This window comes from Molothrus aeneus, chromosome Z, assembly GCF_037042795.1.
Source record: "Molothrus aeneus isolate 106 chromosome Z, BPBGC_Maene_1.0, whole genome shotgun sequence".
NCBI lineage: Eukaryota > Metazoa > Chordata > Aves > Passeriformes > Icteridae > Molothrus > Molothrus aeneus.
Window position 1 is genome coordinate 26,253,478 of NC_089680.1, and position 27,901 is coordinate 26,281,378.

The window sequence follows — 27,901 nt, forward strand, 5'->3', positions numbered from 1 at the left end:
TCCGGAGCTCGGCCGGCGCGCGGCCCGGGATGGGGCGGGCGCTGTCCGGGTCGCCGCTCCGCACCCCCCCACCCTGCCCGCACACGCACAGGCACGGACGGCGGCAGCAGGCTCTCCCCGACTCTTGGGGCTGTACGGATCCTGTGATCCACACAGCGTAAGAGGATTAAAAAAGAATAATCACAAAAACCCACAACCCAACAAAAAAAGCAAAGGCGCACGCACACACACACGTACACAAAAGCGCAAACAGACATCCAACCCAAAGCCCACAACAAACCCACGAAACGGGAGAGCGTCGTCTCTACCGGTGTCCCCACGGCGTCCCCCTTCTTCTCCAGAGGAGCGAAGCGGAGTGGTGGGGGAGGGTTTTTCACGTTTCGACTCTCGGGGACGGTTTCTAGGATTTTTTCCCCGTGTCTGCCCTCACCACCCCACCCGCTCTGTGCCCTCTTCTCTCGCTTTTGTTTGCGCTGCACTTTTTGTAGCAAGGGAGGCGGGAGAGTGGGTGGGAGACCTCGCTTTTATTTGTAGCAAAAGAATCGGTTAGAAAAGACGAAGGAAGAGAAGAAAAGGAGGAAAGAGAAGAAAAAAAAAGAGTGAAGGGGGAAGGAAGAAGGAGAGAGAGGGAGAGAGCGAGAGAGAGGGAGGAGGAGGAGGAGGAGGAGGGGAAACGGAGCAGCTAGCTGGGGAACAGAGAGCGCGCCCGGGAGCGGGAGCAGCAGCAGCCGCCGCAGGAAGGAGAAGAGAAGAGCAGAGCGGAGCAGAGCAGCGCGGAGGAGAGGCGGCGCTGGCAAGAGGAGGCAGGCGGGGACCTGGCTCTTCTGGATGCTGGATTTTCGGACTCTCGTTGACTCTTTCTTGCTCCCCGGCGCCGCACTGTGAGACACACGCACGAGCGTCAGGCAGCAGCGGCGGGGCTTCGCCCGTAGCTGCTGCTGCTGCAGCGGGGCTCGGATTAAATTGGCCGCCCCGGAGCCGACCGGGAGCAGCGGGAGGAGGTGGCGGCGGCGGCGGCGGCGGGAAGCAGCGGCAGGCGGGCGGGCAGCGGCGAAGGCTGCTGCTGGGACCGGGGGAGCCAGCATGACCAGGTAACTGCCCCGCTCCTGACCCATTTTTCCTCCGCCGCCGCTCCCTCTTTGCCGCCTCTTTAGGCGCGTTTGTGTGTGTGAGCCCAGAAGTGTGCGTGTGTGTGTGTGCGTGTGCGCGCAGCCCGCACACATGTCCCTCACGCACAACTCTCCCGTGGGGTGCCCCAGGGCTTCCCCCCGGCAGCTTCCAGCCCGCTCCCCGCGCCTCCCCGGCGAGTCTCAGCCTGGCGGCGAGGCCTGTTCGGGGAGCGAGGGGAGCTGCGGTACGGGGACGGGGGATGGGGCAGGGAGAGGGCGATTGATGGATCGGAGTCGACGTTTCCACTGAGTGCCGCTGTGCGCGGGCGGGGAGAGGGGAGTACGGCAATTATACACTGTCTGTTTGCTTTGGCGAACGAATTATTAATATTAATTATTTTGTTTATTCTAACGGATTCGGAGATGGGGGAAGGTAGCAGGGTGAGAGACCAGGCATCTGGCGCTGGAGAAGGGACTTGGGGGTGAGCGGCCAGTAGGGACCCCGGACGCCCGTCCGAGCACGGCTCCCTCCTCCTTCTCCTCCTCCTCCTCCTCGTTCTCCTCCTCCTGCTGTCTCTCGGCGGAGCGGGGAGGCACGGAGATGCGAAGATTTTCACAGGTTAGGTTTTTAATTTCTTTGTTTACTCTCGCGAAGCCACTTGAAAGGAAGCACATCGGGCTGGAAACTCAGTTTTCCGAGCGTTTGCAAAGGGGCTCTTGAATTTGTTCAGCAAACTTAGCAGCACCCTCTGCGCCGTCTGCCCATGCAAGGAGGCACTCCTTACTGCTGCAACCGGGCTCTCCCAGACTGTTGTTTTCTTAAACAGTTGTTTTCTTGCACGGAATCCCCTGTTTTGCCTAATATCTGTCCCCTCAGTTCTGGACAGATCGGTATTCTTTCAATTTTAAGTGATTACCACTCAGCTTTGCATGTATGGCTTTTGAATGCCTGCTTCTCCTTATTACTCCTCCAGAACTGCTGTCATGCGTATTTTATTCTTTTGCCTGGCCTTTGTACAATTACTTCCTCGTGTAAGGATGGCAGCTTCTCTGCCGTGATTTCGGTGTCCATATTCCCAGTTCTGACACACGTAGAAGGGTTAATTTATGTACAAAGAATAGTTAGGGTTTTATGTGTTCCTTCACTTGTCACCTGAGATGGCGTTACATTGAGCATAAGTCTGTAGATGCTGATTTACTTTCGAGTTTCCTATTTGCAGAGTATTTGTGATGACACTTGTATTCTCTTAAACTTAGGATTAATGTGGGAAGCTATGATTGTCTTCTCAGCCTTTCAGAGATCGCTTCCAACATACCTATTGTTCAAGCACAAGCAACTTCTCTGTAATGTTGGGACATTTTTGGGAATTTCGATACAGAGACGGAAAAATGTATGTATCATATTTTTCCTTCTTCTGGTATCTGCTAGTGGTTTGAAATGTTGTAACAGTCAATACTTTCTTTTCTTGCTCTTAAAGTGTATAGTAAATGACATCATTTTCTCCTGGGCTGGGAGCAACGAATCCTACAATTCTTGTTATGAATGGAGCAACTCTGAAGAAAAAAAAAAAGATTCTTCCCTGTCCTACCTGTCCTAAATATGATCATATGTACTTGCATCTTACTTTAGATGCCAATTTTTTGATTGCTTCTTTAAATTGCCTCTCATGAGATGAGCTATTACTGCTTTTTTAATGTGTGAAATTGACAAACTGGTCAGTTTAATAAATTCAGCTGGCAAATTTCGCTCAGTCAAAATTGCTAAAAGCTGTAAATATACTCGCAAGGGATTTTTAAGGTACCGAGTGTTACACAGAAAGAATGGATTTAATGAGATACTTTTTACATGAGTAGCTTTCCAATTTAGTTTTGTCACTTGTCTTAATATGGTGGGGTATATTTAGATATCTTTCAACGCAAAAATGATGTATAGCTTTTCTGTATCCACTTAAAGCAGTAAAAGCTTTGTCTTAGTAGAAGTCTTCTACTCTTAAGAGGATACTAAGAAATTCATTATGGTTTGTGTGTGCTATGGCAAGCTGTTAGGAGTGGTAAGGCATGGTAAGGAAAATGGTACCTTGCTATATCTAGATTTCAGGAATTTTTCTTAGGACCTGCTTTTAGACCCATCAGTCATACTACTTTTAAAACAAGCGCTAAAGAATAATGCAAATAAGCGTTGTGCTGTGATGGTTATGTAACTCAAACCACCAGCAGTCAGCAAACTCAATGGGTGTTAGGAAATCAGTGCCTAATCTTAGGAGAGGGTGTGCAAGAATCTACTTGGGGATGTGGTAAAGATCCAAGTATCTGGAGATTTAAGTCTGTTCAGCAATTCACCTTTCATTTTTAACATTGCCTTTTGCTTCTGTGTTTGAGGAATGCAGGGACCAAAACTACACAAGCTGAAGAGTAGGAATTCCCCTTCATCTGCTGCTGTGTGTACTGAGCCACTAGGGGCCTGTATAAACTGCTCTCGTAGAGCAGATACCAGTGCATGGCATATGCTCACTTTCACCAGGCATTTTTTACACAGGTGCATAATGTCAAAAGCAAAGATGCCAGTAATTCATTCCTTTCTAGTAAATGAGATGGCAGTTTTTTAGGAGGTGGGTACAAATTGCATATTACTTAGTTTTTTATTTTTTGCCCTACTTCATCTGTTTCCCCATTCCTGTATTGTGTCCAACATCCCTCCTTTCCTGATTACTGTGGGAGATGGGGGTGAACATGACTCAGAAGGTGCAAATTTTGGGCGAAGTTGGATTTGTGTGTCTTCTGCATTTCATATTTTCTGTAAGCTGAGAAAATCAGATTTGTTGCCTGTGTGTTTTTTCTATTAGATTAGTAATGGTACTGTTCCATGCAAGTGTAGGGTTAAAAGATAAACTAAACAGGATTTCTACAAGGCAGGAACTGACATAGATTGATGGTGTATTTAAACTAGCTTTGTAAGTGTTATGTAAGTTTGAGAGTGTGTCAGCTCCAAAGCTTTGGCTGGAGTGTAGTCAGCATTTATGGGACATGGGCTGAAGATGCATGATACATTCTTGAGTGCCGGTTTCAGAAATATAAAATCCACCAGCCATAGCATTCTTAATAGACATTAAGCAGTAAGTTCAAGTATACTTGCACTGTTCCATTGTTGGTTTTCAGTTTTTGAAACAAGGCAGATAATTTGTAAAAGAGCACAGCTGAAATATTTGCATATTGGATTTCCTTCGAAATGAACTTCCATTACTAAGCTCTTTGAGAATTCTCATTTGGAAGGATTTTCAGGCTGAATCACAGTAAGGTCATAAAATCAAAAAGCAGTTTCCCTATGGTATGTTAATTTTTTATAAGCTGTCTTTTAAAACACCAGAGTCTTATATATTGTTCGGTGTTGGGCCAGTTACAGCAAGAGGGTTTTTTCTCATCTTGCTGACAACAGTTGTGCAAATATTGACTGAGCTTAATTTTCTGAAATGTGTGTGTGTGCCTTAGGTAAAGTTTTGATGAAATGTAATGAAATCTACTTTAAAGGTTTTCTCAAATGATAAGCGTTGGTTCAAAAGTGTAAGTCTTGCTGCTTATCAGTAAACCAAGGCGGTGGCTCTGAAATGCAGAGGATAGGCAATTCATTTGTGCTTCGGATATCAAAAGGACTAATACGGTATGGATCTACGAATCATTGTCTTTCATTTTTGTATATGACTGTGGTGATTTTTAAGCTTTTGTTCTCTAACAAGAGTTGAGAAAAAGGTATAGATATTTGCTGGTTTAAGTTCGGTGTCAGTCACATAATGCCATCTATAGTAACAGGAGCTTGCTTTCACTATAGTTCTTTTTAGTAACAGTTGTCATGACATAGTCAACATAGTATATTTTTATGAAAACTCTCAATTTCACATACTCTGTAAGTGTATTTTATTTGCTTAATCCTTGTATTCTTTGGAAAAGGCCTTAAATAAAGCTAGTCAATGAATGTATGCTGGCAAATTGGCAGCCTAAAGCAAGAATATGTGTTTAAAAATACTTATTTGAATACTATTAGGAATTTACCATGTAGGAGCAGAGAGGAAGCTTACTTCTCCTTATGATCTGCTATGGTGAAGGTTGCAGTACAGCTGGAGAAATCTGATGATTTAGAAAAAGGTTACATGAGAGTGCTTTGCATATAAATTCCTTTCCAACAAGCTTCATTTCACTTGTTTTTTTAAGAGACTGGGCATTAATAGGGCCATATTTACTTCTGCACAGTTTCACCTTATATTTCATAAGCTCAGATGACTTTCGGTAGTTTATTGATAGTACTTACCTTAAACATAGCATGTTTGTGTCTTCCTATAAGAAGTGGATAGCTAAAATGCCAATAAGAGAAATGCAGAATAATAAAAATTGTTTGCATGCAAAAAACTAGGTTAAACTGAATAAAATATGCAGTGCTTTTAAGAACTTAGTTATTATTCAGGTTCTTTCAATTCATTTGTAAAAGCGGCAAATCAAACAAAATACTGTGAGCTTCTTTTTCAGCTACACCAGCAGGTATACATAGTCTGAACTTCCCTAAGATATTCCCTAAATTTACCTCTTTAGGTGTCTTCTGCTTGCATGCTGTGACAGGCTTCTTCATGACCTTAATAGCACAGTTACAGAAAGAGAAAAACAAAAAAGACTATGTGATTATCTTGCAGTAGAGTTTCAAAAGATATAGAGGTTTTTTTTTCTAAAATCAGCTTCTCTGTTTATACTTGATATCTGATTTCTGGTGGGGGTTCTGTGTGTTCCTTTGAATACAAAGAATGGGCAGAAAATGTCCTCCTCATTCAACAGAAAACGATGGAATTTCAGGCACTTCGATTTATTGTATGAGAGGACATGACCTAATAGCATACTGTCATGCCTTGAGCTTCTTCATATTTAAGCACAATGCAGTTATTTTAGTTTTTCAGTAATCTTCCAGTTAGTGAAGTCACTCCTCGGGTATACAAATTAATTTATTATTTGCAGACAATCAAAATGGATGTCCTGGTTAGTGCTAGCCAAACTGCTCACATATTGTTGTGGTCAGATAATGCACGCCTTTTTCCCAAGCAGTATATCAAATGTGGTATATCGAGTTATGCCAACAATTTTATTGCTCTTTCTTTTACAGTCCTTAGTGTTCTGGAAATTACATATCTGTAAGTCAGAGTTCAGTAAATAGTGTATAAAATCTGGCTTTTTAGGTTGCGGAATTGGGTGATGCCTAAGAAGAATATAGTCAGTACCAACATGACCAAAACAAATGTGACTTTGGTATGAATTTGCAAATAAATACGAATTTGTCTAACAAATTTTCCCAATCCCATTTTGATCTCAGCATCTTACCTTGGCTTATTCTTGGTTTTACCTAGAAATCTAGGTTTTTTGATACTTGCTTTGACTCAGCAAGAAAAAATTCAAATACATTCTGTTAGCAATGTCTTAGTCTTTCTGATTCTCAGAAAATCACTCTTTGCTGAGTTTGAACACAGTAATTCTGCTTGCTTTACAATGTTGATTAAATTTAAAAAAATGTTAATTGCTTTTGGAACTATCTGTAGGCCATATTGTTTTTAAAAAACTTTGCCAAAAAAGCTGAATTTTGTGTACAAGGAATAGAGTGCTATTTCTACTATTTCATTTTTTTGCTCCCTCTCCCTCTCCTTCTCCATCTCCCTCTCCCTCTCTCTCTCCCTCTCCCTCTCTTCTTCCTTGCCTTCCTATTCCTCCCCACTCCTTTCCCCTTTTCCTATAAAAACAAAGATAAAACTGATCTTATTAAAGTTCACAAAAATACATACAGAATTCTGTACTCTATCCCATATTTCCATCTTCTTTATGCCACAGAGAATGGGTTTATGAAGTAGACACATGACACCGTTTCTAACGCAGAGACATGATTAATTTGTCTTGTTCATCTGTATTACTAAACTTCTGTTAATCATTTGTTTAATTTTATTTTCTTTTTAATTTAGGAATGGGCTTTTTTCCACTATAGAATTTATTGAAGTCAGGGAGGTCTTTTCTTCAAAGGTTGGCTGTAGGACCAAGTATTTTCTGCCTAGGTTTCAGTAATTGTGACTGTCAGGTACATAATTGCTTTACCTCTTATGCTACTTTTTGTTAAAATACTGTTTACGTGTGTACTGTGTATTAACACTTCGTGGAATTTGACTATTTTTTCTTAATAAGCAAACAGCTTAATTTTTTGAAAGTCATTCATTTGATGTAAAGAACATGCAATGAAAGATTTGTAAAACACTGATCAGAAAGTAGGACAGGAAGTTTTATTTATTTATTTTTGTTTGTTTAGGATGGTAGTGTATCTTAGAAAGCTGCTTAACTACTGCCCAGTGCAGCTGTCCTTCCCTGAAAGATTAGGTTTCAGGAGCAATGATGGATGTTGAATGCCTGTAGCCAGTTGTGGGGTTTTCTCTGAGGTCAGTGCTACTGATGGAGGATAGGAATTTACAGCCTTATGCCTCTTCCCCAAGCATTTCTTTAGGGAAAAAAAAAGCACACAACAACTAGGAATGTTCAGTGCTGAGCTTCTGTTGCTGCATAAGCTATTCATACTAGTGAGAAAGAATAAGTAGATTTGTGAATAGCAAGGATAAATTTGGTTGTGAATGTGCCCTATTGTTTCACAGCAACACACAGAAATAGCTACAAAAAAGTGAATGGGAAGATGTGATTTCATTTAGAAATCTTTTATATTATTTTAACCTGTGTTAAGAGGTTTGAAATTGATACTTTGGACTTTTCATTTCAATTGTTTCAACTATGTTTCAGAACATATTTTCGTTTTTGACCCAAAAATAGGATTTTTTTTTTTTCCCCATGGAAGAAATAGTGGTCTTCAGCAAGCATAACCAAAGCAGAGTAGTATCCATCAGTGATGAAAGGGTAGATGTTCATCAGGTAGAAAGAGTTTACTTTGATGACATATAATGTTACCTTAATTCAGGAATCACAATACATATTGTTAATAAAGATGGATAGTTTACATACTCCTAGCTGTATTTTCAGAAGCATTTGTTGAGGTCAGACTTTCAGACTTTATTTTTGGACTGTCTGCCTTCCCTGAGCTGTTGAAGTTTGCTCCTGATACCACAGTGATGTGACTAACTTTAAAAAAAATTGGTTGAGAAAGGTGCACAAAAATCCCAGACTGCTTTATTGTTAAGCTTGCAAACTGGTTTTGAATTGTTTTTATTAATTTGTACCTTAATGGTATAGGTGGACTTTTCTGTCAAGCCTTAGAAGAGTTGTCCTAGTAGGCTGAAAGCCTTCAGCGATCAGTGAGAAAGATTTCATTTGACCATCAGCGTTATTTGGATCAGATCCATAGTGCTATTGTGCTTTTGCATAAGTGGTAAGACTTTTACCTTGGGTAATCCTAGCCATGGTTAAAATCAAATCCAGACAAGAAAGCTTAATAAAACATCTGATAAGTTGATTTACAGTATCTCATAAATTAGGGAGTAAGAAGCATTTTGGTAAAGAGAAATACTTATCCTGAGAACAATTTTGCATCAAGGAAATGGCCTTTTGCCAAATGCCTATGTGTTCTACTTATTGGCAGCATGCCATCAATTTTATTTGGAAAACTCTCTTTGCTTAAGTAATAAATATTCACTATTTACCAATTAATTTTACTATCTATATAAGATGAATTCTGTTATTAGACTTTTTCTTTAATTTTTGACCTATTGCACAAAGAATGGACTTTTGCTCATTACCATTAAGTGCATCAATGAATCTTGATTAACAGAATTTTCCAAACAGTGAAATTGATCTTCTTACTTTTCTTGATAATTTGGGTGTTTTTGGGATATTATTTTTTATTGACATGAAAAGCCTTGAATTTTTCTACTGTATGTGGCATGTGATAGAAAAATTGTAATATCAACTTAAAGAATTGTTTGTCTTAGTTGATAATAATGATAATTTAATACAATTTTGTTTTGTTAAAGAAAAGTGTATAATCAGTGTAAGTGGTTGTTGCCATTCAGTTCAATATGTAGAATTTACACTTGTTTCCCATTTTACATTTTCAAAATGTGTCTTAAATGGTCGCATGAAGTATCAGTATACTGATGAGAGGAAAATTTCATCAAGGGAAGCAGACTATGAAGAGAGCGTTGTACTTTGTAATGCTAACAGGTGGTAGAGAATGCCTGCAGGAGCAATCATACCTCCATAAGAATCCTAGCATTCTTTGGGTTTGATTTTGTATGATTACAGTGACTCTGGAAAAAAACAGAGTATTAGGTCTTGAGCAATAGTATTTTGGTTAGCTTAGTTTTGGACAGTGTGGGGCTGAATTAAATACTGTGTTTATATAAAAAGGAAATGTTTATTCTTCATCTGTTTGATTGTATCTGATGGAACAGATATATGTCATTCTGGACAATGTAATCCCTAAAATGACACTTACTAGGACTGTATGCCTTGCTGATTTATTCATAGGATTGCTTTATTAATCTAGTGCACAAGGGTAATCTTATTCCAAAGGTATTAGAAAGCATGAAAATAACTACTAGACTTCTTAGAGATGTGGATTTCTATGTCTTCAAGCAATTTGAATTTATAATCTCAATCAGTCTTTGTACTTTTTACTGTGGAGTATATAAACCGTGGAATCTGCAGAGGCCTTAAAACTCTTTTTTCATTTTTGCTAATCTCTGCAGTAGTCCAGATTAGAGAGACAGAGATTAATAAGAAAATGATAATAGATTGTCATGTATAGAAGAAAAGTATAGTAAGATTTTTCTACCATGATGATAGAATCAAGTTGCTAGAAGTGTTTATATAGTAACCAGTGCTTAACAGAGGTGTATACTCTTAACAAACAGACAAACTGCTTTTTCAGCCTTTTTTTGGTTGTCATTTTTTTAGGAGGTGAAGAGCTTGCTATTTGGGTGTGAAATTTTTTCTTTCCTGGATTAACTTCATGTTGCAGATGCCAATCATAAAATTAGGCAGAGGTTTCTTCCTGCAGGTTTTATCTGTTGCTCAGATAATGGTCTTAAACTCTATTTTGTATTTAATAGATAGAACACTTGAAAACTTGAAAACTTGAAAACGAAGAACTTGGGAATGGGATGAACCTGAACTCAAGAATAAGGAGTGAAATTTTACAACCTCAGAATTTTCGCACTAAAGCAAAACTGCCATATAATCAGTGACAATTTCACAGCTGTGACTGGGTATGTCCCTTCCCCATCTCTTTCTCCAAGTAGTTCTCCATCTTGATTTTGCAATTCTACAATTTTATAAAGATTAGGAAAGAGAAATTTGTCTTTCTGAACAAATACCAATGTCTACTTCATACTGTACTTCACTCTCTCTGGGATGAGTCTTTTAGTTGTTCTTTAAATGCAACTCTCCATAGCAGTTCTTGCTTCATCTTGTGAGAATATATCTGAGGTTGTGAGCTCTCAAAATTGTGAAAGTGACTCACTAAACTGGTCTTTTTTTTTTTAGAATGTCACTGAAATCATGAGTATTGGATACTTTTATTTGTTAGGTTGTAAAAATCCCCTCTGCAACCAGTTGTCATTGCAATCTCAAAGACTTAATTCATGGTTTCTTACTTCTGCTATGAATTACGGGCGTGCCCATTTGGATTGATCTCTGATTTCCTTGACTATGTATCAGTATCTAGAAAGCAGTCTTTGAGTACAGGCATTGGTGTACTCATGACTCCTCATGAGTCTGTCCACGTGCTGCCTTTGTTGAGGTATTTGAGCAAGTCTAGGCTATCTGTCTTTTAAAAAGTTCTGTGCTGTCTTTTATGTCTTGGATAGGATACAACAATGACTTTTTGTTCTCTGTGAAATCTTTGCTTTTTCAACCACTTCCCATTTTTCATAGCAGGAAGTTTTCCACATGAAAAGAAGAGAAGGAGACCTGCTTGACAGCTTCTCTTGTCTCCTTGTGTCTAGAGAACTGCATGAGTGTAGCAACAAAGAAATGGATTTCTCTGGTGCTATTTTGGTGGTTTTTGTCTCTAGGTGCAGTGGTAGCAGATTTAGATTTAACTGGATATTGACTCTCTCTTCTTCAGGTATAGGCTTCCATTTAAATCTTTCTGTTACTCAGCTGAATTCAGTTTCTTAAATCCCATGTCTGTCAGAGTAAGTCAGGTTTTATTGAGACATGGTCCTGATAATTTCTTCTCAGAGAATAAACTGGCAAAAGAGATTCAGGCAGATACTTCTGAGTTCAGGAGTTTCAGGAGTATAGGTTCCAACACCTTCAAGCTCACTTCAGTGCCAGGTTGTCCGAGTAAAATCAGGGCTAGGTTTTTTTAAACAGCTGTGTTAATATTTTGAAGCATTAAATGTCATTAATAGAAACCATTTGTCAGACATGGTCATGTTCACTATATTTTTCTTAGTGTGCTGTATTTCTTCATCATGTTTAATATGTTTGAGAATTTTGAGGGAGATTCTTACTGTGTTTTTCACACTGATGTAGTTAATAATACACCTACTGAGTTTCTGAGGTGTTATGAGTAGGTAACTATTGTGGTTTTTGATTTATGCGTGTACATATCTGTATAAAACAATTAAGCAGGATTTTGCCCTGCTCTTGCATGTGTGAGTTTTGGTTCTGTTAGTGTTGGGCAGATGATTGCTCCAGTCAGAGGTATAGATGTGTTACTAGGTTTATGGTGTTGCCTGTAGTAGCATGTGTTTAATAATTTAGTAGCTGCTGAGGGGAGCTCAGTGTAAACAGTTCCACTGTTAGGAATGAAGCCACAGCAGCTGAGAGCTTATGTTTTGCTGAGAGTCCAGTTAATGACACTTGTCATAGGTGTTTAATTGTGATTTTGTTTGCCTTTGTAGTGGTTTGAAGCTAATACTGAACTTCTGTGGCTTGTCTGAATGTCTACGAAGTCTGAAGCTTCTTTCAGAATTACAGTTTTGGCTATTTGGACGTGGCTTTCTGTATTTGTGTGTTTTTAAAGTCCTGTTCTTACAAAGACCATTTTTCAGAAATTTCTATCACTGAGACCTTGTACTTCATGTTGTCTTGTCAATGTCTTGCCTTCTTACTGTTTGCAAATAGCTTAGATACTTGGTGACCTAACATTTTGATTTGTCAGTTCTTTGTTTCCCAGTGAGCAGTTTCCTTTTACCATCAAACGTGCTGAAAGGCAAAACTGTCCATAATCTTCTATTTTTTGCTGTAAAGATGATGATTCTGTTTTTCTTAATGGTTTGTAGACTGAAAGACAGATGGTCCATCTCAACTAATAATTTTTTTACAGTATTTGCTTGAAGATACTGCAGTACTTACTGAAAAATGCAAAGCCTTCCTCTGGAGGACTGTGTAAATATTTGTATGTTCAGCAATTCCCTTTCAGATTTTTCCTGTTGAAACATTAAGGCAATTTTCTTATGCTTCTTAACTGAAAGTATAGCTGAAACTTAGCCTTCAAAAGTCTTGTGGCTTCCCTTTATTCAAATTATAGGTTTCATGCGTATTTTACCAGTTGTAAGGCACGCCTCCATGGCAAGTTACAGCTATGTGAGAGGGCTTGGTGTGTGACTAGTAGTCAAATAGCTGATAATTGAGTAAGCATCAGTGGAGTGAGATGATATTAGATTACTTAGATAGCAGTCAACAATTACTTCATACTCTCAGATGTACAGACTCTTAGGTCTCAAGTGGAATAAACAGGAATAAATCAGATATTGGATGTCTGTATATATAAATCAAGTATAGATCTGTTTTGTGTTTGTGTAACGGACTGAGGGTGTATATAATATGCATTGGTAGTTTTACTTGAACTGTCAATAGTTTTATAGTTGCAATTTTAACACAACTCAGAGGTATGAAGGCATTGTACACTTGTGCATCGCAAATACACTGCCCAGACAGAGATTGCAAAGATCCACTGAATGATAAAAACTAGTCCAGTCAGCTTTACTTTGCAGAGATCCCTTTACTGCTGCATCAGTATATGTAAGAGAATGCTTGTATGCATCTTCTGTGGTTTACAGCCTAGAATTTAGTCCCTGGTTTCTGTCATTGGCTAATAAAATATGAATAATACAGAAAAGAAAGCATGGCTGTAAAACACTCTTCACTCTTCTCTCTTATCTTTCACTAATTATCTGTAATTCTGAGCATAATTTTGAAGAAAAAAGTTGTTTATAGACATGTAGCTAAAAATAAATTTAGGTGCTGGGAGTCATATAACCAGATTCCCTGAAATTACTTCAAAAAAGCTGAACATTCATGGCTGCTGACAAAATGACACACCAAATGAGAGAGGAGAAATTTTTTTACGTATTAGAAATAAAATTGTCTTTTGTAGATTAATGAAGGACTTTTTTTAAAATGAGCTTCCTTGTGGAAGGACAATGCTTATATGTAAGCAGTCCTTGGTAAGAAGAGCTGTGTGCTGTATATGGCTCACTTTATTTATGCACATACTCCCACGGTATTAAATGGATTTAATCACAGATCAGGTTAGTGGTTCTTTGTCCTGTCATTCTCTACAGTAAAAGTGTATGTTGGAAATACGAGAACATATATGAAAAAATATAAGCAAGGGCAAAAAGGATAAATAAATGCTTAATTTAAGGTAGAATTCGGCACAGAAGTTAGGCTCATCCATACCTGTAACCATATTTTTTGGTAACTTCACCACTGTGTAACATTACTGAAATCTGTTTGGATATATGTGGGTTTAAAAGTAGGCATGGGTGTGGTTTTAAAACAAGTAGACACACTAAAGTGATTTGGTTTTAGTTCCCAACACAAGTCTGTGGAGTGAAATGAAGTAAAGAATGCTAATTTCTGCTTTACACTATTTTTGCTTTTTCTCCATAATGTTCAAATAAATAGTATTATCGTAGTTGTCAAGAGATAGAATGGTTAACTGCTTTCCTTGGTTTATGGCATGTATGAAAGTAATATAATGCTCCTTGATACTGCTTTCTTTTCAGTTTGCATACAGAGCAAGTAAAGCATCTCCAAACTATTAAATTAGACTGTATTTTCCATTGTGCTCATTATGGAACACGGTCATTTTACTACAGGAAAAAATATTAACAAGTAAGAGGTCTGTAAAAGGTCACAATCTGATGCTATAATTGCTTCAGTTCTTATACACTGTTTAAAATGTTACATGATTGAGGAGCGGTACTATAGGCATCACTATATCAGGAATATCTCTCTTTCATGAAATCACAGTGCAGGGCTGAAACACTGTATACCCAGTCAAGCCAAGAAATTTTTCTAATTGATTCATACTCTCTAATATTTTAGTGGAGTATTTATCTGAATCAGCTGAGGTGGTTTTGAGTGGTTTTTTGTGTCTTTTTTTCCCTCCACTGGTCTCGTTCTGTTCTTTGCATTGGAGTATTCACAGCTTTGTTGAATTAGTGGTGGATAAAAAACTTAGGTAAAGTATTTCTGTGGCTTCAAAAAAAATCTTGCAGATACTGAAAATAATGAACAAATTGTCATTTGATGCAAATCTGTAGACTAAAATGTATATATTAGATGACATTTAGTCATAAATTATGCTGTAGAAGTAATATATTTCCTGGATTTGTATGTGACATTATAGGTAAGTGCCATACTCAGGGCTTTATGTCTGTTATTCTTTAGCTTTCATTTTACATTCTTTTAGAGTTTCCAGCCTTTTGCCTCAAAAAGCTTTTATTCTTCTTACATTACTGCTCTTCTGCGCTCTCATCTTTTTCTGTTAGTGCCTTTTGTACATTTTTGTTAAGGTAAATGAGCTGAAGACCAAAAGACTTTGGAAGTTGTATCTAAGGGTAAGAAGGTGTCTTTTCTCTAGGTAGTTGGAAGAACATTTTTAAATCAGTATGATTTTGACAGCTAGATTTGCTGACATGGACTGATGTATATAGTATGGGCTTGCTTTGATTTTAAAATAGAATTGTATTAAATTAAACAATCCACTTAGGGGTTAAACCTTCCAGTTCCCTTTCTGTCCCTTTACTTCACTGAAGGTTTTGATCCCTTATATACTTTTATAGAATTCAATGCACAGGGATTTATCAGTAAAGAAATAAACATTGTAGTACAGAGCAATCAGATGATTTTCTCTACACATGATAAAAGCTAATATTAATAAATCTCAGAGTCATATGAATTATACAAGGGAAACAATGATAAAGATAGGAGAGGGTTTCTTGGAATTGTAACAGTAAGTCCCAGATTTCTTCTGCTATGTGAGAATAAAATCTCTCTTCAAATTAATGTTTTTGACTTCTTTCACAGGACAGAGAACCTGATATATATAGAATCTTTTGTTGTTTTCATTTTGGTCTTTTTCCAGATATTAGATTTTAAAATTATGGTTTTTGTAGTTAGTTTGTATTACATTTTCTACCACTGGTATGGGTGAAGTGACATACTCTTTTGGTATATGCAGCTATTGTTTGACAATAAACTTAATGAAGGTCAACTTTCTACTGAAATAAACATGTATTTACTATATATATATATATATATATATATATTATCCAATATACATATATGGGATGCAAGTTTCTATTTTAATTCTACATTTTATACATCTTTTAACCTTTAGTTGTACAGACTGCTTTTACTAAAAATATTTTACTATAACTCACGATCAACTTTCTTTTCATCTTCTACTTCATAGATTGTTTTTACCAGTAATTTTCATACTGTTGATTTTTATTTGTGTAAAAAACAGGATAGCTTTAGCTGCCATTGGCCTTATGTTTGACATCTTTTTGTTGTTCTGCTTTTATTACTACAAAAATATGACATTCCCTGCAGTCAGATTTTGGCAAGGTCTAGAAGGATTTTTCTTAAAGCGGTTGTGTGTTCAGGTAAATTAAAGTCACTCTAAGGGCTTTGAGGATTACTGGATCAATGCACATCATTTTACATAACATTTTCATTTCTGGGTACTGAAATCTATTTAGGAGTTGTCTTACAAGGTACCAGCAGGACTTTGTTAAGTATGTGTGTGTTCGTTGTTTAATTTTTATTCCTTAACTGATGTTTGTATTCAGTGCACATTATAGGTCTCTGAAGACTGAAATGCTTTTTATTACTGCCTTTTATCTGTCATGCTGTTTGAATGATTTTACTGGACACTAGTAAAGTAGGAAATTGATACAAATAAATTACAGCTTGGATCTGTTTCTGTTGTCAGCAAGCACTAAAAGAAAAAGAAAATACGGCTTCTATAAAAAGTAGTTATTTAGAAAGTAATATTTGGCAAATTAGAATATTTAAGTTGTCCTTTCTGTGTAGCTTTCTCTGTAGGATTGAAATGTTTACAACCATAGCTGACTCATAAAAATAATATGGAACTGAGCCACTTTTTTTTTTTTTTAATTGATAAGTATTTTTCACTAGGAAGTGAAAAGCATCATGATTACTCCAAAAAAGGTGGTTTCTTTTCTTTCTTTTCAGTCCTGAAGTCTCCTGAGTGCCCATACATGTGCACTCAGACAAATGTGCATGCACAGAAATGAGAATATTGTGGCTAAGGAGATTGCATGCATTAGATTTTGTTGCTGTTTCTGAACACCAGAAAAATATGATATTTTGAAGTTTTGTTGATGTTTTAAGTTATTGACATTTAGACAATACTTACATCTCTAGCAGTACTTTCCAGATGTATCCTCATCTAGATTTAGAAGGCTCTGCTGTACGCTACTAATTATTCTACTTTTATCACCATTAGGTGATAAACGATGCCATTACTGTTCTTATTCCTTACATGCTTCCTTCCCTGCTTTCCTCACAGGTTTTAATGCCAGCAACGTAGCTGTTGTATTTTTCTGGTAACATCAGTTCTGATAGGTGCAACACCTTGGTAATGTGCGTGTGATCTGTGTTCAGAGGTGAGATGGCTAGGGAGGCATTTAGCCAGCTCTCCTGTAACCCTTTGAAGGCACAGATGTTCCCTCATGCACCACTCATTGTACTGTGCATGGCATGGAGTGCAGGTTTCTGTATGGCCACCTAAGTTTGGGTAGTTTGAGCAATACAATTTCTGTATTTAGATAGACTAACCAAATGCATTTTTGGCACTCCATCTTACACAGCATAAGAAGCCTGACAGTTCCATGCCTGCAAGAAAAGAGGCATTTGAGCTTCAGCCTCAATATTTTTTTACAGTTGCCATATACATTAGTTTGTTTGTGGGAGGTTTACTGGAAAAATATACAATTTTTTGGCTTTAGTTTCATTAATGATGCAGTGTTACTGCATGATGTAGAAATTTCTAACCTCAACTCTTAAATCTTTTTTGTTACAAATTTAAACTTAACATTTTCGATGTTTAAATTGACTGTTTGAAGTTAACAGGAATTAAAACTAGAATTCAGAATGATGTACTAATACTTCTAAACAGAAATGTTCTGTGAATGATGGAACACTTAAGATTTCTCCATAAAGATTTTACTTGGAATCTTTGAATTGTATTGGGTAGGATAGAAATTTTGCAGTAATCTGTTATCTTTTTTACTTTATTTTTCTTCCACTTTCTGCCTTTTTATATATGTATTTTAAACTAATGAATAAAAAAAAAGAAAGCATTTGGACTTTTATCATAAGTTGATAAAGTTGATAAATCATTATGTCCTTTTATAATGAGTTATGAATGAGATTTTTCTCAAGTGACACTCCTTTGTATTCACAACAAAGTATAAACTTCATTGCATTTTGCACTGTGATAATGCAAAAATTTGAAATACTTCTGGAGCAAGCTACTTCTGAACAATCTCTTTTTCTGCTATTTTTTTCCTAAAGCAAAATCTTATATTGCAGAATATATGATGAATGTGTAGTCACATAATAAATAATAAATACATAAATAAATAATAATAGTAAATACTATGGTGCCAGTTCAAGACCTTTTTGGTCCTTCTAATTCCATTTCACTGAGGAATGAACACAGAATACAGGAAAACATCCTGAAATTATAGTGCTTTGAAGGTTCTTTGGAAAGGGCATGTGATGAATCTAAAAGCAGTTTTGAACGTCTGCTTCTGTTTAAGTGGTTATTAAACAGTGTGGGGATATGCTGCTCTGCTGTTACAGCCAGCCTTCAGTCATTTGTGTATGTGTTAAAAGCCGGAACGATTTGGATATGTGAAATCTGTAAGAGTGGCTGATAGATCTGACATGTGCCAGTTGTTGCACAGGCATAGATAGTGTCAAATGGAATTCAGAGTACTTTGCCTTGTCAGCCTTGTAAGCTCTCCTGGGAGACTTCCAGTAACATACCAAATTGAACACAGATTGATTAATACAGAAACGTTTTCGCTAGGAGCCTTGGAAAAGTGAAATAAGAAAATTGACAGTAATATTCAAGTTTGAAGTCATGTTTACCAAAATCAAATTCTTAAAAATCAAAGTTTGTGTTGAACTTTGAAGTATTTTTTTACAGTTTATAAATTCCTTGTTTTTTTCTTTTTTTAGTGAACAGTAGGGCTATTTTTGTAAGAAATATATTTGTACCTGCACTGTTTTGCTAATGGCCTTTTCACATGGCATCATTTGAATACATTAGATCATAATTCAGATAATATTTGGGACTTGAAGTGTTTGAATAAATGTTGTTTTCACCTACCATGCAGCATTAAATAGTACTAAGAATTGGTCATTACAATGTAATCAATTTTCATTGTCTGACTTGCTCTGCTTCCATCACTGATCGCAGACAATAGGTTCCATATATTTCACATCATGCATATTAATTACTCTCATGACTTCTTCTGAATTTTTTCAGGAGTAGAATAAATGTAACCTCTCATACAAGGGATGCAATGACAGCCCCAAACCATGTTTAATTAGAGCTCAGCATGCAGTTTAAGACAGCATCTGTTTACATGAAGCATGATTATTGCTGTTTGTGCTCTTTTTTTCTCTGCTCCTTTAATGAACTTTAAATTTATTAAAATAGATTAATAAGATTGCCCTAAATAAACAAAAACATAAATGTAGAAAGGATGGGTAACCTATTAAACATTATAATCCATTTTGTCATGCCGTCTTTCAGATGCGATTTCATAAAGCACAAGGATATTTAATGGTTTTTAATCAAAATGTATGTATTGATTAATGCAACACCACAGTGTAAAATGTAAGATTTATTGCAGATTCTGTTGATGACAAATATTCTTGTTAATGGGCTGAGGTAGTTTTACGATCACCTGAGTAACCTTCAGTGAGTTTGGAATCTTTATGTCCCAAACCTTTCTGCTGCCAATGCCAAACAGATATCATGCTCTGTTATATAATGTTATTATTTGTATATCTTGAAGTCTTGTGAAGGCTTCTCAGTGTATCTTCTGCATTTTGTTAGAAACATCACTGAATTTTCAGCAACCTATGCTGCTGACAGATGACTTTGATCTAGAGACCTACATGTTAAAGCCATCATATCTCATTAACATTCCTAGAACGTCTTGTTCTCATACAAAATTGGCTATAAATTAGGGAGAAAATTACAGTTTAAATGTGATTTAAAGAAAGTTAAGTGGGTGACAGAGGAGAGCCGTAGCAGCAAAAAGGCTGTATGTCAGGCATAAATCATGGCCTTAGGAAAAAGAAACCTAAAATTGTATGAAGGGGTGAGAAAAAGTAAAGGAGGGGGTTACTTAGAAAGACTGTTGTAGGGGGTAAGGAAGAGCTAAGCCATGGCTGTTATTTCACACAGGCACGAGTGATAAAGCCAGAGCAATCTGAGGAGCATCAAGAAGGATTACAGAACTACTGCGGGTAGTGGTGAGGGACTTCAGAGCTCAGATAGTGATCAATCCTTCCAGTTATGCTTGAAAGATCCAGTTGAATGTAGCACATAAATAAATGGTTATGGAACTGGTGCCACAGCCAGAGACTGCTGAGGCAATGGGACATACTTTGAGAAGCTTGGCCTACTATGGACTTACAGGGTCCATCTGTCAGAGGAGAAGAGCATTTTTGGTCATAGGTTTGCCAAGCTGGTGAGGAGAACTTCTAAACTCCCAGAACTAAAGTTTCTGGGAGAAGGGAACCTCAACTCATCCCTCTTCTACCAGTTTGATGCCAGTTGCAATGAGAGATGCTCAGAGCCTGGAGAGGGACCACAGATCAGCAGGAGAGCACCTGAAGAACAGCGCAAAGGAATTCCACACAATCCAGCCATTAAGTCAGCTTCACCAGGGGCTGAACTTAAAGGAGTCTGTGGAATTGCACATGGCGTGGACAATGAAAAAGGAGGACTTAGAGATATGCACACACCTCCAGGGATGCAATCTTACTGGCATGACTGGAGATGTGGTGGGATGGCTCCTATGACTAGAGTGTTGTACTGGAGGGATACAAGCTCTCTAGGAAGGACAGGCAGAGGAGATGATGAGGTGCTATTGTCTCCTGTGTCAATGACTAACAGGAGTGCATGGAGCTCCATCTGGATGAGAAGGTGACTGAGAGCTTATGGATCAAGATTAGAAGGAGGGCAGGGACAAGTGACCTTATGGCGCTAGAGGCCACCCAGCCAGGACAACTGAGTAGATGAAGCCCTCTGTAGACAGGAACGGCCTCATAATCACAAGCTCTGGTCCCATTGGAAGACTTCAGCCACCCTGATGGCTGTTGGAGGGACAACACAGCAGGACACAAGCAATCTTGGAGGGTCTTGGAGTGTGTTGGTGACAACTTCCTTCTCTCAGTGATAGAGGGGAGGTGCTATGATGGATTTTGTTCTCACCAGGAGGAGGGCTGGCAGGAAATGTGGAGCTCAAGAGCAGGCTGAGCTGCAGTGACCTTTAAATGGTGGAGTTGAAGATACTTAAAGCATCGAGGATATGCAGCAAACTCACTACCCTGGGTTTCCAGAGAGAAGACTTTTGCATCTCCAGGCACCTTTTTGGTAGAGTACCATGAGATAAAGTTAAAGTCTTAGAGGGATGAAGAGCCCAAGAGGGATGGTAAATATTCATCTCTTACAAGCTCAGCATACCAACAAGGATACAATCAAGCAAAAGTTCCAGGAGGCCTGCATCAATAAAGAAGGAGCTCCTAGACAAACAAAACAGGAACCATAGAGAGGGTAGCAGCAAGGACAGGCAGCTTGGGAGGAATACAGAGTTTTCCAAGCAGCCAGGTATCAGGTTAGGAAGGCTAAAGCACTGGTAGTAAATCTGCCTAGGGATGTAAAAGCAGCAAGAAAAGCTTTTATGTATATGTCAGTGATAGATGGAGGACTACAGAAAATGTAGGCCTTTCTTGAAAGAGAAAAATCAAACAGGAGACCTGGTTAGCCTGCACATGGAGAAGGCTGAGGTACTCAGCAATTTTTTTTTTCCAGCTACACCCAAGTCACAGAAGGCAAAGGCCAGGACTGGGAGAATGAAAAGCTGCATGCTGTAGGAGAAAATAAGGTCTAATGCTGTGGAACCAGATTAGATGCATCTGCATTGAGGAAAATAGCAGATGCAGTGGCTAAGCCTCTGTGCATCATATTTGAGAAGTCATGGTGGTCTGGTGAAGTGCTTACATACTGAAAAAGGAGAAACAACTGCCTATTTTTTAAAAGGGAAAAAAGGAAGGCATGGAGAGCTACAGGCTGTTTAGTCTCACCTCTGTGCCCAACAAGATCATGGAGCATATCCTCCTGGAAACTATGTTAAGGAGCATGGAAAATAAGGAGGAAATGGATGACAGCTAACATGACTTTGCTTTTTGTCAGGCAAATTGTGCCTGATGAATTTGCAGGCCTGCTATGAAGGATTACAGCATTGGTGGATAAGGAAAGAGCAACATCAGCTACTGACGTCAACTACCTGTAACTTTGCAATGCATTTGACACTGCTGCACTAAATCCTTGTCTCTAAATTAGAAAGACGGAGATTTGATGCATGTAACAGTCAATGGGTAAGGAATTGGCTGTATGGTTGCACTCAAGAGTTACAGTCAATGGCATAATGGCTGGAATGGAGACCATTCAAGTCCAGGGTTCCTCAGGGTCATATAGGAATTGGCACTGTTTAACGTCACTGGTGGTGGCATGAATTGAGGAATTGAGTACATCCTAAGCAAGTTTACTGACAACATGCTCTGGCAGCAAGCTTGAGGGTAGGGGTGCCATTCAGAAGGGACTTTGACTGGCTTGAGAGGTGGGCCTATGCCAGCCTCAGAGTTCAGCAAGGACAGGTGCAAGGTTGTGCACCTGTGTTGGGGCAATCCCAAACACAAACACAGACTGGATGGAGAGCACATTGAGAGCAGACCCGAGGACTTGAGAGTGTTGGTTGACAAGAAGCTCAGTGTGACTGAACAATGTGGACTTGCAGCTCAGAAACCACAACCATATCCTGGGCTGCATCAAAAGAAGCAGGAACAGCAAGTTGAGGTTTTGTGTCTCCTCCTCCACTTTTGTGCCCCATCTCTGGAAGTGCTGGAGACCACGTTAGGTGGAGTTTTGAGCAACCTGGTCTTGTGGAAGGTGTTGCTCCCCCTGGCCGGGTCACTGGGACTAGATTATGTCTAAGGTCCTTTCATTCTGTGTATCAGTAATCCTATGAATAGCCTGAAAAGAAAGAGATATTTTAAAATTAATTCAGCAAATGTGGGAGGGATATTTTGACTATAGGTTCTGCTTAAGATAAAATCCTGTATACTATACTAGAAATTAAAAAAACCCTAATTATGTTGTCAAATAAAGGCTAACAAGTGAATATGATCTTGCAGCAGGCCACACAATCTCATTTATGTTTCTTTTTTTATGGACTTTTTTATGTGCATTTTTTTATGGACTAACTGAAATAAGTCCTCTGGAAAATTACATGATCCTGCATTTGATGACTGTATCAAAATTTTACTTTTACTCAACTTTTTAAATTTTTGGGTTGATTGATGCTGAACAGAATGTAGTTTAATGCAGTTTTATTTGAGCTGCATGGTCTGATTTAACCAGTCTGTTCAGGAAAAATGGCATCATCTGGTTGTCTGACTTCTGAACTTCTGTGGGCCGCCTCACAACATCCTCCATATATGCTTCTGCTGTTAATATAATTTTTATATTCTATTTCATAGCTAGTAGTGGCAAATGTTTGTCATGCAACAGTGACATTTTGTTAGTGTGTTCCATGAGATCCAGAAGTGTTGGAGAGGAGCTTCTGGTTTACTGTCATACAAGTCATGAAGAATGTTCTCATCTGTATAGGACTTCCAGGAAAAAGACAGGCATTCCTAAGAACCAGCACTTAGTGTTTAATAAACTTCAAATTCTTGAAGGACAATATGAAGGAGATAATTTTTTCTTGCCTTCATTTCTCTTGCCAGAGAATTCCCACGTTTTATGTTGCTTCTGCTATTGCTGAGTAGGCATGAAGTATAAGACTGAGTGGGCTTTTTTGGTTCCTGAGCTGTGTATATGTTTTAAGACAGTTGAAGACTTCAAAGAGTTTGGAGCTCTGCTCCACCTCATGAAGCAAATATGAGCTGTTCTCTTCTGACAGTTTCAGTGGCACTTGCTGCATTTGCCCAGAAAGCATGTGTCTTTCATGGTGGAAAATTTCAGATATTTTGAATGGTAGTAGGTGCCATTTGATAGTAAATGCAAAGCTTTTATATTTTTTTAGCTCTTTTCCTTAATTGACTTAATTAAAAAAAAAAGTCACAAAGTATTATTGCAATGGTTAATGTTTGTATGGTAATTTTTTCTTACTTCTTTAACTATGTTGACCTTTCTCAACCAAATTAATTTCAGAAATTTAATTTGTAAGAGTAATTTTCACCACAAGCTTACGACGTGGACTAGAGTCGGTAAAGATCACAAATCTTTATAAAACCCTCAACTAATGAATAAAGGCCTTATTCGCCTCTTGATGATTTACTGTACTTTCCCTATCTTTATTTATGGGTAGTATTGAACTTTCCAGTTCTGTAGTTTTATTGTTGCAAATATTCGCAATATCACATATTTGAAATTATTTACAACAATTTGTCTGCTAACTATCTGAAAGCACTGTGCTTTTTCTCTTCTGGACTTAGAATCTAATATAACAGTGACAGCCAGACCTTTTAAAATCTGCTCTGACCACAGAGGTTAATTGAAAATAAGAATTTTGTCCTGGGAATAAACTAACAGACTGTCTTACAGTTTAAATTCTCTGGGGGCTAGATTAGACCTGTGTGGCTTAGTGGGTAGGGACTGGGCGACACGAGCCTGTTCTGCTTCAAGAAGGATTTAGGGACATAACCAGTAAAATGAATTGTAACAGAAGTTCTGTGAAGCATAGTTTTGGTAGAATTTTAAATCAGCCAGTCAATACACAATAGTATTTTTATACTGTTTTTTTTCCTTCAGGGTAAAAAATCTCTGTCTAGACTATCATTACTTCATCTCACAGACATAAGAAATGGGCATTTCATAGAGCTGCTACATTGTGGAGGTTGTCCTATTTTCTGCTGTGCAGGCTGAGTTCAGTCAGGCAATTTGAAGTGTCTAGTTTGGTGCTCTGGAAAACATACAATCATTTTACTTTCAAAGAAGAAAAACTTGTAATTTCAATGCTCTTACAACTCTCCTGAAAATACGTTTTCTAAACTACACCTGTAGTACATGTGGTATTTAAGAATTTTTTGTGCACACTCTGAATTCTAGTGTTTTTTTCCTCCCATTTATGACACTGGAATGTAAAAGAGGGCTAGAAACCTTGACAATTTTCTTTCCAGTAGCACTCTTCCAGAAGTTTTGCTTAACTATTTTCACATTAGTTTTGTTAGATGTCCTTTTGCTCTTGTCCTGCTGGTTTTCACTCAACCATAATTTAAAATGAGGTTTATTGTTGGTTGTGGTGATCACTCTATGCAACAGAAAACTTTCAATTTCCTTTAGGGGAATTGATACCTTTGCAGTGTGCCATGTTTCTATCGCAGGGCAGATCCATAATTGAACAATCAATCATTTTGCTTTGCTCTTTTGTTGAAATGTAACTGCTGTCTCAACCTACCAAAAGCCCAGAGTGGATTTAATGTTCTATTATTATTGCTGTTATTATTAACATTGTAAGTGCTGATTAAACATGCCTAAGGATATTGTACTAGATATTACAAGAACGTATAAATTTGCAAAAAGCTTCTATTCTGTGCAATTTTAGGCCTATTATTTTAAGTGGATCTCATTCAGATTCAGTTCACTATGCCCTAATTGGACTAGTTTAATACAGTGTTCTCAATAAAGTATATTGAGTGGATACTTCTAAAAATGAATATCATGATGAGAAATGTATCGTGGGTACCTAAATATATTGTACTACTTGTTAATTGTTTGGGCTTTTGAAATTTAAATCATAGTACCTTCTTCAGTGTTATTTGTAAAGAGATCCTGTAGGTGAAGATGCTTAAATTCTTAAAAACTGTAGTAATAAATATTGTTAAACATTAGGTTGTAATACTTCATAATTCCAAAGCTTTTGTGGGAGAACAAACTAAATAATTTCTTCTGGGCTGTGTGCAGACACCCTGTAGTGCTTTTGTTGCTGGTTCTTTTCAATGGGTCTTAAGTTCTCCTTACTAGAAGTGACCTCCAACTACTTGTGGAGGTGGGAATGCAGCATGAATAAAAGTTCAAATACAGTAACAGACAGGATACTAAAACAGCCAACAAGCTTTTAGGTCTTAACCAGTCATTCAGTATTTTGTTTATTAAAAACAAAAAATGAATTATGAGGAATGCAGTCGATTTGTCTTACTTGCAGAGGCAAAAAGAAGATGCTTACTAAACCAAAAAACTGAGCTAAAAAGTTGCATTGATTTTCGCAGTTGCTGAAGCATCAGAATTGCAGCCTCTGAGGCTTTTCTGAGGATTCTTGTGTTTTACACCTCTTGATTTTTGCTGGGGGGTTAAATTTTTCCTCAGAAATCACAATTCTGCAAAGCATAGTTGCTCTGCTTGTAATCCTGCAGCTTAAAGTTACTTGAGGCATACAGACATTCTGAGATTTTGCCTCTTACTGTTGTGCATAACTTCTGATCATGATTATATGATTTCAGCTGTGAACCCATGTAGGAGGCTAGACTTGTAAATGCATGAACATTGACCTGTTCCTTAATTTCAAAAAGTTTAGTGACAATCAGGCCTAGAATTTCAGAATACTGATTCTCCTTTCCCCTTACTACAACACAGACATTTAAAAAAATACTAAGTATATTTCTGTGTTAGTCTATGTAGCATCATTGCAATGCTTGAAGCATTGTTGTTGAAAGAAATATATGTTAAACTAATATCCATACAGGTGTGAAAGAGGCTGTCTTTTGTGGTTTTAAGATTGGATGGCTATGTACATATAAACCAGTGTTTTTATGTGATTGATCTCTTCTGATGGTTGCCAATACAGGAAACAGACCTATTGAAAAATTCTGGAACCTTTTTTCATTGTATTTCAGTTTTTTCATCTTTAAAGTGGAGATACAGTTCCAATAGAGGTGCTTTTGAGGTAGATGAGACCTGCAGATACAAGCTGTTGCTTGGGAACAATATGCTGTATTATGAATTCTTTTATTTTAACAGAAGTTGCAGGAGTTCCATTGAGTGTCTGAGTTTTTGCCTTCTAAGATGCAAGAACACTCCTGGAGAAGTTCTTTGTTTCTTTCTGAGCCATGTTATAAAATTACCTGGATATTGTTTTGTATGCAAAAAGAAATTAAGAAAAACCAAAACAAAACAAACAAAAAAAAATAGAAGGGTGCAAAGTGACTCCTAGATTAGCTTCTAGATTCTTTTGTTACCTTTCTTTGCAATTGTGTTCTGAGTCAATAGCATTCCGTGCAGGAAGAAATTCATAAATAGTTGTAATATATGAGGCTGCATAGAGAGTCAGTTAAGTGTGTGCAAAACATGCCAGTGTAAGTCTCAGGAAAATAGCTTTGTAAAGTTTGTGTAAATATACTGAAGCTCTTACAAAATGTATTTCAAGAAGACTTAGAGCTACCTGGTTAAGCTTGTACTCTTGATCTACTATGCAACTCCCAGTATTAGTCCCAATATAGTATTATCATATGTCTAATAGTGTGTATGTAATGTGATCTTCTTCAGGTTGGTATGAGTGAGTCATGGGTAATGTCCTTGCTTTTTGAAAGCTGGAAACTCATTTGTGTCCTTTTTCTAGAAGTTTATTTGACTTAGTGTACATAAAGTACTTGCTAATAAATTTCTCATCTGATTCCTATCTGAAGTATCAAGGAACTATAATTCTAGTAAATTTCACAGTTTGATTGGTAGTAGTAGTAGGTCAATGGCAAAGCAGGTTTTGTGTTTCCATATATAAATATGCGATACTTAAAACTTTTCTAGGGCTTAGATTATGACCCATAAGAGATGCTTATGGACAAAGGGCATACGAATTTTTCAAAGTTATTACCTAGGCAGGGAGTGTCATCTTCAAAAGGGTCATAATATGATATCCATGTAGCAGAATATGGTGGAATCATATGACAGGTTATATTTACTGTGAACCTTTTTCCAGATGCCCCCACAATTAGTCTTTTCCTCCAAAAGGTGACTCAAGTATTTATATATGCTACTGAGCTGCCTCCAACAACTGACATTTCAGGTAACCATTAAAGCATATGCTGAAGAACTAGACATAGTTATGGGCATTATAGACTATTTGAATTGTTTGCCAGATGTATGTAAATGAATTTGATTGAGATTAGAATGTTTTGCTGAGAGGAAAGACAAGATTCAGGTAGACACCTAGTTAGAGCAGAGCTACATAGAAAATTCTCAGCCTTTGTATTGTTTAATATAATTT

At 37.7% G+C, this 27,901-nt stretch overlaps 1 protein-coding gene and 1 long non-coding RNA gene across 2 annotated transcripts in view; one reads left to right on the top strand and one right to left on the bottom strand.

The window, feature by feature from the left end:
* LOC136569190 (uncharacterized) overlaps nt 1-383 on the bottom strand; it is a 63,932-nt gene extending 63,549 nt beyond the window's left edge. Inside the window, exon 1 of the long non-coding RNA XR_010785323.1 lies at nt 281-383. This is a non-coding gene — a long non-coding RNA (uncharacterized lncRNA). The remainder of the gene's footprint in view (nt 1-280) is intronic.
* A 578-nt stretch (nt 384-961) lies between these two features.
* The window catches only part of PTPRD (protein tyrosine phosphatase receptor type D), a 362,060-nt gene continuing 335,120 nt past the window's right edge, over nt 962-27,901 (top strand). Inside the window, exon 1 of the mRNA XM_066569175.1 lies at nt 962-1,091. The gene's annotated coding sequence lies outside the window, so the exon portion shown is untranslated. The remainder of the gene's footprint in view (nt 1,092-27,901) is intronic.